A 13,021-nucleotide genomic window follows, 5' to 3' on the forward strand; every position below is an offset into this window, starting at 1 on the left:
TATCTATCTATCTATCTATCTATCTATCTATCTATCTATCTTTCTATCTATCTATCTATCTATCTATCTATCTATCTATCTACCTATCTATCTACCTATCTCCCTACCTACCTACCTACCTACCTACCTACCTACCTATCTATCTATCTATCTATCTATCTATCTATCTATCTATCTACCTATCTCCCTACCTACCTACCTACCTACCTACCTACCTACCTACCTACCTACCTATCTATCTATCTGTCTTTCTATCTGTCTATCTATCTATCTATCTATCTATCTATCTATCTATCTATCTATCTTAGATATATATTTATCTACTTATTTTATTATGTATGCATGTATTTAGCTAGTTAGTTATTCAGTTAGTTAGTTATCGGTCCATCCATCCTATAATGAATTGATAGGTAAACTTTTTAAAGATCTTCTTTAATTACTTCTCTGGCTATCCTCCACTTACTTTACTTTTATCTCTCTCTCTTTCTCTTTCTCTCTCTCTCTCTCTCTCTCTCTCTCTCTCTCAGTTATTTATTTAGTTATTCATTCAATCATTTACTTATTTCTTCAGTCATCCATCGATCTATGTATCTATCTATCTATCTATCTATCTATCTATCTATCTATCTATCTAATCTCTGTATCTGTCTATCTCCTCAGCCTGACAGATTTACTTATTGACTGTTTTTTTCATTTATTTTTATGCACTCTTTTATTCAGTCTTTCTTTGCTTATTTATCTGTATTTTTATGTATGTATTTTCTTACTTTATTATTCTTTATTTTTATAATTTACTTTTTAAAAAAAACACTTACTCTCTTTTAGATCGATTATTTCCTTCCTTCCTTCCTTCCTTCCTTCCTTCCTTCCTTCCTTCCTTTCCTCTCCTCTCCTGACTGTCCTGGAAACATAACTGGCTAAGAATATGCTGGCTGGCCTCCATCTTACTGAAATGGAATTTGATGTTGTGAATTTGATGTTGGAATTTGATTTGAAATGAAATTTGATGTTGGGTAGGCGCAGGTTTGGGCGCAATAGCTGATCAGATTCCCTAAAACTGTTCCAATAAAAAGCAATTCTCTCTCTCTCTCTCTCTCTCTCTCTCTCTCTCTCTCAGTTCAGAGATCTCTGGGACCATATACCAGCACATCTGGACTGACGGCAACATAGAAAAGAAGAAACATGGAAAGAAACATGTCCCTCCCTGCTGGACACGCAGAGAGAGAGACCTCCTCCTGCTTTGGGTGGGTGACCCCCCCCCCCCCCCGAGAGGTTGTAAGAACAGGATCTGAGAATGAATTTGTAGAATGGCTGCAGACAGCATTTTATGGAGAAGAGATTCCACATTTTGTGCTGTAGTTGTGAGGTAAAGAGGGGCCTGTGGACTGCGGTGGGGTGGGGTGTGGCTTCTCAGGTCCTGTCAGGGCAGGGAGGGGCTGAAGAGTGGGCGATAGAGATAGACTCCAATCATATGTTAATGTCAGGGCCTGAAGTTCCTCAAAAGGGGTTGAATGGAGACCCTTGCTTATCTAAAAAATGTCTGACCTTGGGGAAAGGACTTTTGGAAAGCAGGCACAAGGGGGGGGGGGCGGGGGGGGGGGGACTCGGGAAAGCTCCCTCTCCCTCTCGAAAGGGACTTTCGACATATCTTCATGATATCTTCTTACTTTCATGATACACTTTCACGATATCTTCTTACTCTTTTCCCAAGGATACCCTACCATTCTGATCATTCTGTACTGACTAACTTCCAATGTAAGTCAATGAAGAAATAAAGTAAGGAAACAAATAAAGAAAAAGTTCACTGTTGTTGATTGATTTTTGATTTCATAATGAAACTTTCTCTCTCTCTCTCTCTCTCTCTCTCTCTCTCTCTCTCTCTCACACACACACACACACACACACACACACATAAACACTTGAGTGAAATTTTAAATTAATTTGTATATTAAATACAGGCCTCTTTATTCCCAGTATTCAGGAGGCAGAGTTTGAGGCTGCCAGCCTGGTCTACAAGAACAAGTTCCAGGACATGTTCCAGATTCAGAGAAACCCTGTCAAAAAAAAAAAAAAAAACCACAAAACAATAAATAGAATAAAAACGATAAATAGACACTATTTCCTACAACTTTATTCAGGGGACAGAGTGCACTCTGAAACTCATGTTTTCCAGGCAGGGCTATGTACCTAAAGGCTATGTCAGGCTGGAGAGATAGTTTAGCGGTTCAGCAATGACTGCACTGTCTGCTCTTCCAGAGGACCCAGGTTCTATTCACATGGCAGCTCATAGCTGTCTGTAATCCTAGTTCCAAGGGGGGGGGGGGAGAGAGAGAGAGAGAGAGAGAGAGAGAGAGAGAGAGAGAGATGCTTCATGTCGATATACGAACAAACTGAGAAACAAGGAAAGACGGTGCGGGTGGCTGGTTGGTGGGTTTTCAGTTCCCTGACAGCAATAAGCACATGATGGAGGAACCGCAAAGTTGTTCCGCTGTGTGGGTGTGATGAGAGATTGTGAGTGCGTGTCCTGTCGGAACAAAGTGAGTCCCATAGTTCATAAAAATTACCCCAAAACTTCAGCAGAATTCATTTCGGTCTTCCTAAGTTTGCAAATGTGTGATGAACTTGTGAGACATCAAAATTCTCAGTCATAGATAACGAGGAGATAGAGTATGCCACACAACAAAAATCAGATTCCTTGATCTAGAGCCACAATGAACATGCCTTGGAAAAGGGGGACGAGGCCCACTTGAATCACAATGTCCATCGGAGCGAGAGAAGAGTGTGCAAAGGACACGAAAGGAGAGATCGTTGTGGTCCTTCCTTTCTTCCTCTGCTCGGGAAGTGACTGAAAGATGAGACTTTGTCCGAGCGGGTTCTGACTTGAGTCTCCCCCTCTGTGGGTATTAGTCGATCCTCCCTTCTTTCTAGAGTGTGTGTCTCTCAGACGTTACCTGCTTTCCAGGGCAAAGCTTTCTAAGCCTTATTCAGAGACCTCAGCCATGTGCTCTCAGAAGAAGCCTGGTAGTCTAGGGGTGGGTGCCAAACTCGCTTGCTTGATGCTTCAGACTCATGTCATTTAAGCATAGGACATAAAGATTCATCATAAAGATTCACAACACACACAAAGCCATCCTCACTTACTAACGGCCCAGGACACCCGGAGCGTTCTCAGCCAGGCTGTGTGTGGTGGTGGGGGCGTGCCTTTCATCCCAGCACTCGGGGAGGCAGAGGCAGGCAGATCTCTCTGAGTTCAAGGATGGCCTGGTTTACAGAGTGAGTTTTAGGATGGCCCAAGATACACAGAGAAACCCTTTCTTCAAAAACAAAACAAAACAACACAAAAAAAAGAAAAGAAAGGAAAAAGACAAAAGAAGAGGAAAAAAGAAAACAACGGCAGTCTCTTCCCACTCTCTCACCCACTGTCTCTAAATAGTTCTCAGGTTGAACCCGGAGACCAGGGTGTCATTCATAACTGGAAAGCCAGAAACCTTAGGTTGATGCCTCAACCCTGCTAATGGCTGTGATAGAAAGCATGGTAAAATCAGGCTTTGGCGGAGCACGACTCACTCTCCCTTTTTCTAGTATGACTGGTACACAACAAAAAGGAGTGTGTGTGTGTGGGGGGGGGGCGATAAGCAGCGCTGGTATTGAAATCTCACTGACCCCTTCGGCACTCAGCGTGAATGAAGAGCATCTCTAGCAAAAGGCTACATGCTTGTCAATTCCTGACTTTGTACAATCAACTACCGTGCATCTTTGATGTGCGTTGGCCCTTTAGGGATGCAGAGAAACATCCCAGAAACTGCCCCCCCCCCCAGTTCCTGAACCCTAGCCCTGGAAGGCTCAAGGCCATCACATCCAGCAATCTCTCCAGTCCCTGCTAGTGGGGAACTAACTCACTTTGTCTTCCCAGGACCACTGATTTCTCCATGGTTCCCTGTGAGATCTGGGGCCAGCTTTCTTCTTCCCTCACCCTGGCCTCCTCACGATCTCCGTTCTCTCTCCCAAGTAGACTCATCAGTCTAGACGACATGTCTAGAAGCGAGGAGTCTTACAGGCATTGAAAGAGTGTGTCTTGAGGGCCGTTGGCGTTTCTAGGACACAAGTGACATCACAAGATTCTGAGAGCTCTCTGGGATACGGTAGAATTTCCAGAGAAGGGACTGACGATGTCATCAGGCATGGGCCTTTACCTCCTTGCAACTATTTCTCCCTGAACTGACTGAGTGCAAGCTGAGGTTTGCTTTCCAAGAGTCTGTCTCGTGACACAGAGGAAGCCATTCAGTATCTCCTCTTTCCAAAACCAGAAATTTCTCTCTCTTTGCTTCATTAAAATTTTTTCACGACTTCCTCCACCCATGGGGAGTTCCTTGCTCTTATGAACAGATATTCATACTCAGCAATATGAGAAATAAAGCCTGCCCACAAATTATTCCAGGATGATATGGAGGATGAGGGTTGAGTCCTCTGAAGTGAACAAGCACCTAGGGAAGGCTAAACTGAAGGGAATTTGACTCTGAGTGGCAAGAGATGTATAGCTGCCCCTTAGCTTCAGAAAAGCTGCTGCAAATGCACGGAGGCAGACATATCAGGCCAAGGGACCAACTGGGCTCTCTGCATCTTCCCGCATTGTCAGAGCTGTGTGGAGGGGCCGTGTTCAGAGGGAAAGAGCATTTTCTAGAACAGCACACATTTTTCTTTTTTGATTTTCGAGACAGGGTTGCTCTGTAGCTTTTGGTGCCTGTCCTGGAACTAGCTCTTGGAGACCAGGCTGGCCTCAAACTCACAAGTGGAGTGCTGGGATTCAAGGTGTGAGCCACCACCACCTGGCAATTTTTTTTTAAAAAAAACTCAGACAAAACTTGACCCAAAACATCCTACAGGGTTGGAGGTCATTAAGTTAGTTAGTTAGTCTAATGCGTTGGGCTGAGATAAGGTGGATGGTGAATTATTTTTGAGAGGATTCCGTGCTAGCTCCTCATTAAGTCTCATTCTAAAGCGGTCAACTTTAAAATGAAATCCTTACGATGCATTCTCTATTGTTAGGAACACACAGTGCATCATTCCTTGTTTTTGCCATCTGTAAAGGCACAGCAGTGGGACTGGAGAGATGGCTGAGAGGTCAGGAGCCCTGGCTGCTCTTCCAGAAAAGAAGAAAGAAAGAAAGAAAGAGAGAGAGAGAGAAAGAAAGAAAGAAAGAAAGAAAGAAAGAAAGAAATCTTGTGGCGCACTTTTCTGCTTTGTGGGCATGCATGGAAGTAGACTGTTGTATACGCGATAGATAGATAGATAGATAGATAGATAGATAGATAGATAGATGGATGGATGGATGGATGGATGGATAGGTAGGTAGATAGATAGATAGATAGATAGATAGATACATAGATAGATAGATAGATAGATAGATAGCACGGCCGCTCTGATGCCCCTGTCACTCTGGGGATGCAACACTTCTGAAGTAACTTTCCACAGTCTACTTCATTATGATGCAGTCTCATTTTTAATCAACATTTAGAACAACCGCTGATTGGAGCAGAATTTTACAATTTTTAAAACACATTTTAAAACCTTAAAACCATGACGTTTATATTTCTGGCTTTCTTTTTTCCCTACAAGTGGTCATTTTACTTAAATGATGTAACAGGTGAAGATTCTTGTATAGATTTTAGTAGAAGAGTGTACCTGAGGTAGCTAGCTGCTAGGGAGTGAAGGAAGGAACAAGAACTCTTATCGACTGAGGCATGTCAGTCTCCCTTAGGGCCCAGTAAAGGGTCTTAGGCCAGAACATACATCTGTTTCCTGAGTTAAAGCTTTAGCTGTTGTTTGTCTGAGAGTGCCAGGCTCTGCGGTGCAGCTGAGCCTTTTTCTTACTGGGCCGGGAAGGTCCACACCTGCTTCCAAGAGTATTGCTTATTCCGTGTAGCCTGTGGTGGGAAAAAACGGGAGGAACTGGGATGACTTCCCTTTGGTCTTCATTGTAAACAACAGCAGCATCTAGATTCACCCTTTGGCTTTCAAAGCAAGAGGGTTTATTGGCTGTGTCTCTGGGGGTCAGAGCAGTAGGATTTCGGGTGACAGAACCAAGGAAGAAGTCATACTCGAAAGCCAAATCATACTCCGGACGTGACTCCACTGACACTAGCATGTGGCTAACTGATTTAGGAGGTTTCACTCCTCTGGAAGGTGGTAAGTAGTGCCATCCCTGGGCATGTGAGCTTGGGCCATAGAGGAAAGCTGGCTGAGCAGAACAGTAAGCGACACGCCGCCCTCTCTCTGTGGTTTCAAACCCTACCCTGGGGATTTTGCATTGGCTTTCCTTGGTCATGGATTCTCAGACAGACCTTAATCCTGAAACAGAATTGGGGGTGGGGGGAGACAACCTACCTACCTACTTTAATGAGGGAAGTATTTGGCTCAATGCATGAGATCATCTGTTAAGGTTTCTGTTGCCCAACTTGTCTCATGCTGGGAGAGCTTCCCTCATGACCTGTTTCAAACTTGGTAGTACTGAGAAAGTCTGAACTGCATTTGCCTAAGGGATTCGCTACAGAGAATCCCAGGCACTGCCATCGTGTAGTCAGTTGACAATATAGACTATTTGTACTGAACGAGTAGGTAGGTAACTGCCACACTATTTCATTAGGTGCAAAGGAACACACACAGCAGCAACCTCTTTAAGGTCCAAGGACTACTGCAAAGTTACATCTAATGACTGAGAACGAAAGTGCTACATCACTCGCAATTCCCCTGCCTTTCTGCGTGAACGTCACAAAATACTCCCCCAAGGTGGACAGACAGACAGAATTGACCGAAACGAGGGATCTATTTACAGGATAGCCAATATCTTCAAATTTGGAGCACACACAAAGATTTCTTATCACAGACCTTCCACGATTCATGTAACAACTTCCGGGTGTTGGAGAGGTTTTGCGAATTGTTATGACAGGTTAGTTCTGTGAATTGTTTCATTTTTTATTTATGTATTCACTCATAAATTCATCCATCCATTCATCCATTTAGCTGTCTGTCTATCTATCTATCTATCTATCTATCTATTTATCTATCTATCTAATTAGTTATTCTGTATATATGTCTGCAGGCCAGAAGAGATCACCAGATCAAACTCAGAAGCTCTGGACATGCTCTTAACCTCTGAGTCATCTCTCCAGCCCCAGTTCCTTACTTTTTCAAGAAGTCTACTTGTTTGCTCATCTCTTTATTTCCCCTTCTGTGTGTGACATGTACAGATGGGGCCGGGAGACAAGGGGGCTAGTATGGTGAGAGGAAGGCGCCTGCTGGTCATCCAGTGGTAAATAAGGCTGGGAATAGCTGACTATTAATTCATTAGAATACTATTAAAACGGTTCCAGTAGAAAGCAATTGCTTTCTTTTCTCTTTGCCCAGAGATCAGACTGACTGCAACTTGGAAAGAAGTCGACCCTGCTGGACAGAGACCTCCTGACTCCTGCTTTGGGTGGGTGACCCAAAGAGGTTGTAAAGACAAGATCTGAGAATGAATTCATCGAATGGCTGCCAGCAGCAGCATTTTATTGAGAAGAGAGTCCACATTTTATGCTGTTTAGTTACTTAGATGAAGAGGGGCTTGTGAACTGGCATGGGGTGTGGCTTCTCAAGACAGGTCAGGTCAGGTCGGGTCAGGGAGGGGCTGAGGAGTGAGTGTAGCCACAGCATTGGCCTTGACAATAGCCGCCAGTCATATGTTAATGTCAGGACCTGAGAGTTCCTCAAAAGAGAATGCCTGACCTTGGGAAAAGGACCTGTGGGAAGCAGGCACTTGAAACTGTGGCTTCATAGTTTACCAGAAAGCTCCCTCCTGAAAGGGAAAGTCATGATGGATATCTTTTCACAAGGATCATTCTGGACTGACTGTCAATAAATAAATAAAGTATGAACAAACAAACAATAAATAAAAAGTTCACTGTTGTTGATTGACTTTTGATTTCATAATGAAACTTTCTCTCTCTCTCTCTCTCTCTCTCTCTCTCTCTCTCTCTCTCTCACACACACACACACACACACACACACACACACACACACACACACAAAACAAGCTATACATTAAAAGGAAGCACAACACCTTTACTCAGGGGGCAAAGTGAACTCTGTGAACTCTGAAGGTCATGTTTTCCAGGCAGGACTATGTAGAGAGACTCTCCATGTTGGGCTGCAGAGATAGTTTCCCGGTTAAACACTGACTGCTCTTCCAGAGGACCTCGGTTCAATTCCCGGTATCCACATCCACATGTCCACATGGCAGCTCACAGCTGTCTGTAATCCCAGTTCCAGGGACCTGAGAGCCATGATCAAAACACAAATGCACATAAGATAAAAATAAATATTTTTTTAAATAAACAGAGAGAGAGAGAATATATAAACAAACCGAGAAACAAGGAAAGATGGTGCAGGCTGGCTGGTGGGCTTTCAGTTCCCTGACAACAATAAGCACATGATGGAGGAACCACAAAGTTGTTACACTATGTGGGTGTGATGAGAGATTGTGAGTGTGTGTCCTGTCAGAACAAAGTGAGTCCCATAGTTGATGAAAATTACTCCCAAGTTTTCAAATGTGTGATCAACGTGTGACAGGTTGGGCTAGAGATGCTGAGAACTGGGGTTCACCCAGGGGAGCCCTCAATGCAAGAGCAGACACTCACTCCCATGAAGAGTGAGAGATGGATTATTCCTGCACTCAAGTTTAAGGAAGGATGAAGGGCTTTCCTTAAACTCACAGATATGAAAACCACTCACAGATAGGAAATCCACTCACAGAAATTGCAGTCTCAGCCGGGCTGTGGTGTGTGGTGGTGGGGGCATGCCTTTCATCCCAGCACTCAGGGAGGCAGAGGCAGACAGATCTCTGTGAGTTCAAGGATAGCATGATTTACAGAGTGAGTTTTAGGACAGCCCAAGATACACAGAGAAACCCTTTCTTCAAAAACAAAACAAAACAACACAAAAAAGAAAAGAAAGGAAAAAGAGAAAAGAAGAAGAAGCAAGAAAAAAAATTGCAATCTCGTCCCACTCTCTCATCCATTGGCTCTAAAGAGCTCTCAGACTGGACTGAAGACCAGGGTGTCATTCATAACTGGGATGCCAGAAACCTTAGGTTGATGCTTCAACCCTGCTAATAATGGCTGTGATAGAAAGCATGGTAAAACAAGGCTTGGGCGGAGCACAACTCCCCTTTTCCTATTATGACTGGTACAAAACAAAAAGGAGTTCGGGGGGGGGGCGATGTGCAGTGCCGGTATTGAAATCTCACTGATCCCTTCCACACTCAGTGTGAAGAGCATCTCCAGCAAAAGGCTACATCCTTGTCAATTCCTGACTTTGTCAAATCAACTACCGTGCATCTTTGATGTGCGTTGGCCCTTTAGGGACGCAGACAAACATCCCAGAAAACCCCCAGTTCCTGAACCCTAGCCCTGGAAGGCTCAAGACCACCACATCCAGCAATCTCTCTAGTCCCTGCTAGTGGGGAACTAACTCACTTTGTCTTCCCAGGACCACTGATTTCTCCATGGTTCCCTGTGAGATCTGGGGCCAGCTTTCTTCTTCCCTCACCCTGGCCTCCTCACGATCTCCGTTCTTTCTCCCAAGTAGACTCATCAGTCTAGACGACATGTCTAGAAGCGAGGAGTCTTACAGGCACTGAAAGAGTGTGTCTTGAGGGCCGTTGGCGTTTCTAGGACACAAGTGACATCACAAGATTCTGAGAGCTCTCCGGGATATGGTAGAATTTCCAGAGAAGGGACTGACGATGTCATCAGGCATGGGCTTTTACCTCCTTGCAACTATTTCTCCCTGAACTGACTGAGTGCAAGCTGAGGTTTGCTTTCCAGGAGTCTGTCCCGTGACACAGAGGAAGCCATTCAGTATCTCCTCTTTCCAAAACCAGAAATGTCTCTCTCTCTGCTTCATTAAAATCTTTTCACTACTCCATCCACCCATGGGGAGTTAGTTGAATGCACACTTTTTTCATGAATGGACCTTCTTCTCCTGAACGGATATTCATACTCAGTCATCTGAAAAATTAGGCCAGGATGATACGGAGGATGAGGGCTGAGTCCTCTGAAGTGAACAAGCACCTAGGGAAGGCTAAACTGAAGGGAATTTGACTCTGAGTGGCAAGAGATGAATAGCTACCCCTCAGCCCCAGAACAGCTGTTGCAAATGCACGGAGGCAGACTTATCAGGCCGAGGGACCAACTGGGCTCTCTGCATCTTCCCGCAGCGTCAGAGCTGTGTGGAGGGGCCGTGTTCAGAGGGAAAGGGCATTTTCTAGAACAGCACACATTTTTTTTTCTTTTTGATTTTCGAGACAGGGTTGCTCTGTAGCTTTTGGTGCCTGTCCTGGAACTAGCTCTTGGAGATCAGGCTGGCCTCAAACTCACAAGTGGAGTGCTGGGATTCAAGGTGTGAGCCACCACCGCCTGGCAATTTTTTTTTAAAAAATCTCAGACAAAACTTGACCCAAAACATCCTACAGGGTTGGAGGTCATTAAGTTAGTTAGTTAGTCTAATGCTGGTGGAGACTGTGTTGGGCTGAGATAAGGTGGATGGTGAATTATTTTTGAGAGGATTCCGTGCTAGCTTCTCATTAAGTCTCATTCTAAAGCGGTCAACTTTAAAATGAAATCCTTACGATGCATTCTCTATTGTTAGGAACACACAGTGCATCATTCCTTGTTTTTGCCATCTGTAAAGGCACAGCAGTGGGACTGGAGAGATGGCTGAGAGGTCAGGAGCCCTGGCTGCTCTTCCAGAAAAGAAGAAAGAAAGAAAGAAAGAAAGAAAGAAAGAAAGAAAGAAAGAAAGAAAGAAAGACATCTGGTGCCCTTTTCTGCTCTGTGGGCATGCATGGAAGCAGACTGTTGTATACGCAATAGATAGATAGATAGATAGATAGATAGATAGATAGATAGATAGATAGATAGATAGCACGGCAGCTCTGATGCCCCTGTCACTCTGGGGATGCAACACTTCTGAAGTAACTTTCCACAGTCTACTTCATTATGATGCAGTCTCATTTTTAATCAACATTTAGAACAACCGCTGATTGGAGCAGAATATTACATTTTTTAAAACACATTTTATAACCTTAAAACCATGACGCTTATATTTCTGGCTTTCTTTTTCCCTACAGTGGTAATTTTACTTAAATGATGTAACAGATGAAGATTCTTGTATAGATTTTAGTAGAAGAGTGTACCTGAGGTAGCTAGCTGCTAGGGAGTGAAGGAAGGAACAAGAACTCTTATCGACTGAGGCATATCAGTCTCCCTTAGGGCCCAGCAAAGGGTCTTAGGCCAGAACATACATCTGTTTCCTGAGTTAAAGATTTAGCTTTAAATCTTTTTTAAAGATTTTTTAGTTAAAGATCGGCGGTGCAGCTGAGCCTTTTTCTTACTGGGCCGGGATGGTCCACACCTGCTTCCAAGAGTATTGCTTATTCCGTGTAGCCTGTGGTGGGAAAAAACGGGAGGAACTGGGATGGCATCCCTTTGGTCTTCATTGTAAACAACAGCAGCATCTAGATTCACCCTTTGGCTTTCAAAGCAAGAGGGTTTATTGGCCGTGTCTCTGGGGGTCAGAGAAGCAGGATTTCAGGCGACAGAACCAAGGAAGAAGCCATACTCGAAAGCCAAATCATACTCCGGATGTGACTCCACTGACACTAGCATGTGGCTAACTGATTTAGGAGGTTTCACTCCTCTGGAAGGTGGTAAGTAGTGCCATCCCTGGGCATGTGAGCTTGGGCCATAGAGGAAAGCTGGCTGAGCAGAACAGTAAGCGACACGCCGCCCTCTCTCTGTGGTTTCAAACCCTGCCCTGGGGATTTTGCATTGGCTTTCCTTGATCAAGGATTCTCAGACAGACCTTAACCCCCGAAACAGAATTGGGGATGGGGGAGACAACCTACCTACCTACCTACCTACCTACTTTAACGAGGGAAGTATTTGGCTCAATGCATGAGATCATCTGTTAAGGTTTCTGTTGCCCAACTTGTCTCATGCTGGGAGAGCTTCCCTCATGACCTGTTTCAAACTTGGTAGTACTGAGCAAGTCTGAACTGCATTTGCCTACAGAGAATCCCAGGCACTGCCATCGTGTAGTCAGTTGACAATATAGACTATTTGTACTGAATGAGTAGGTAGGTAACTGCCACACTATTTCATTAGGTGCAAAGGAACACACACAGCAGCAACCTCTTTAAGGTCCAAGGACTACTGCAAAGTTACATCTAATGACTGAGAACGAAAGTGCTACATCACTCGCAATTCCCCTGCCTTTCTGCGTGAACGTCACAAAATACTCCCCCAAGGTGGACAGACAGACAGAATTGACCGAAACGAGGGATCTATTTACAGGATAGCCAATATCTTCAAATTTGGGGCACACACAAAGATTTCTTATCACAGACCTTCCACGAGTCATGTAACAACTTCCGGGTGTTGGAGAGGTTTTGCGAATTGTTATGACAGGTGAATTCTGTGAATTGTTTCATTTTTTATTTATGTATTCACTCATTCATTCATCCATCCATTCATCCATTTAGCTGTCTGTCTGTCTGTCTGTCTATCTATCTATCTATCTAATTAGTTATTCTGTATATATGTCTGCAGGCCAGAAGAGATCACCAGATCAAACTCAGAAGCTCTTAACCTCTGAGCCATCTCTCCAGCCCCAGTTCCTTACTTTTTCAAGAAATCTACTTGTTTGCTCATCTATTTATTTCCCCTTCTGTGCGTGACATGTACAGATGGGGCCGGGAGACAAGGGAGCTAGTGTGGTGAGAGGAAGGCGCCCGCTGGTCATCCAATGGTAAATAAGGCTGGGAATAGCTGACTATTAATTCATTAGAATACGATTAAAACTGTTCCAGTAGAAAGCAATTGCTTTCTTTTCTCTTTGCCCAGAGATCAGACTGACTGCAACTTGGAAAGAAGTCGACCCTGCTGGACAGAGACCTCCTGACTCCTGCTTTGGGTGGGTGACC

Source organism: Myodes glareolus, chromosome 1, assembly GCF_982192425.1.
Source record: "Myodes glareolus chromosome 1, mMyoGla1.1, whole genome shotgun sequence".
In the NCBI taxonomy this organism is placed as follows: domain Eukaryota; kingdom Metazoa; phylum Chordata; class Mammalia; order Rodentia; family Cricetidae; genus Myodes; species Myodes glareolus.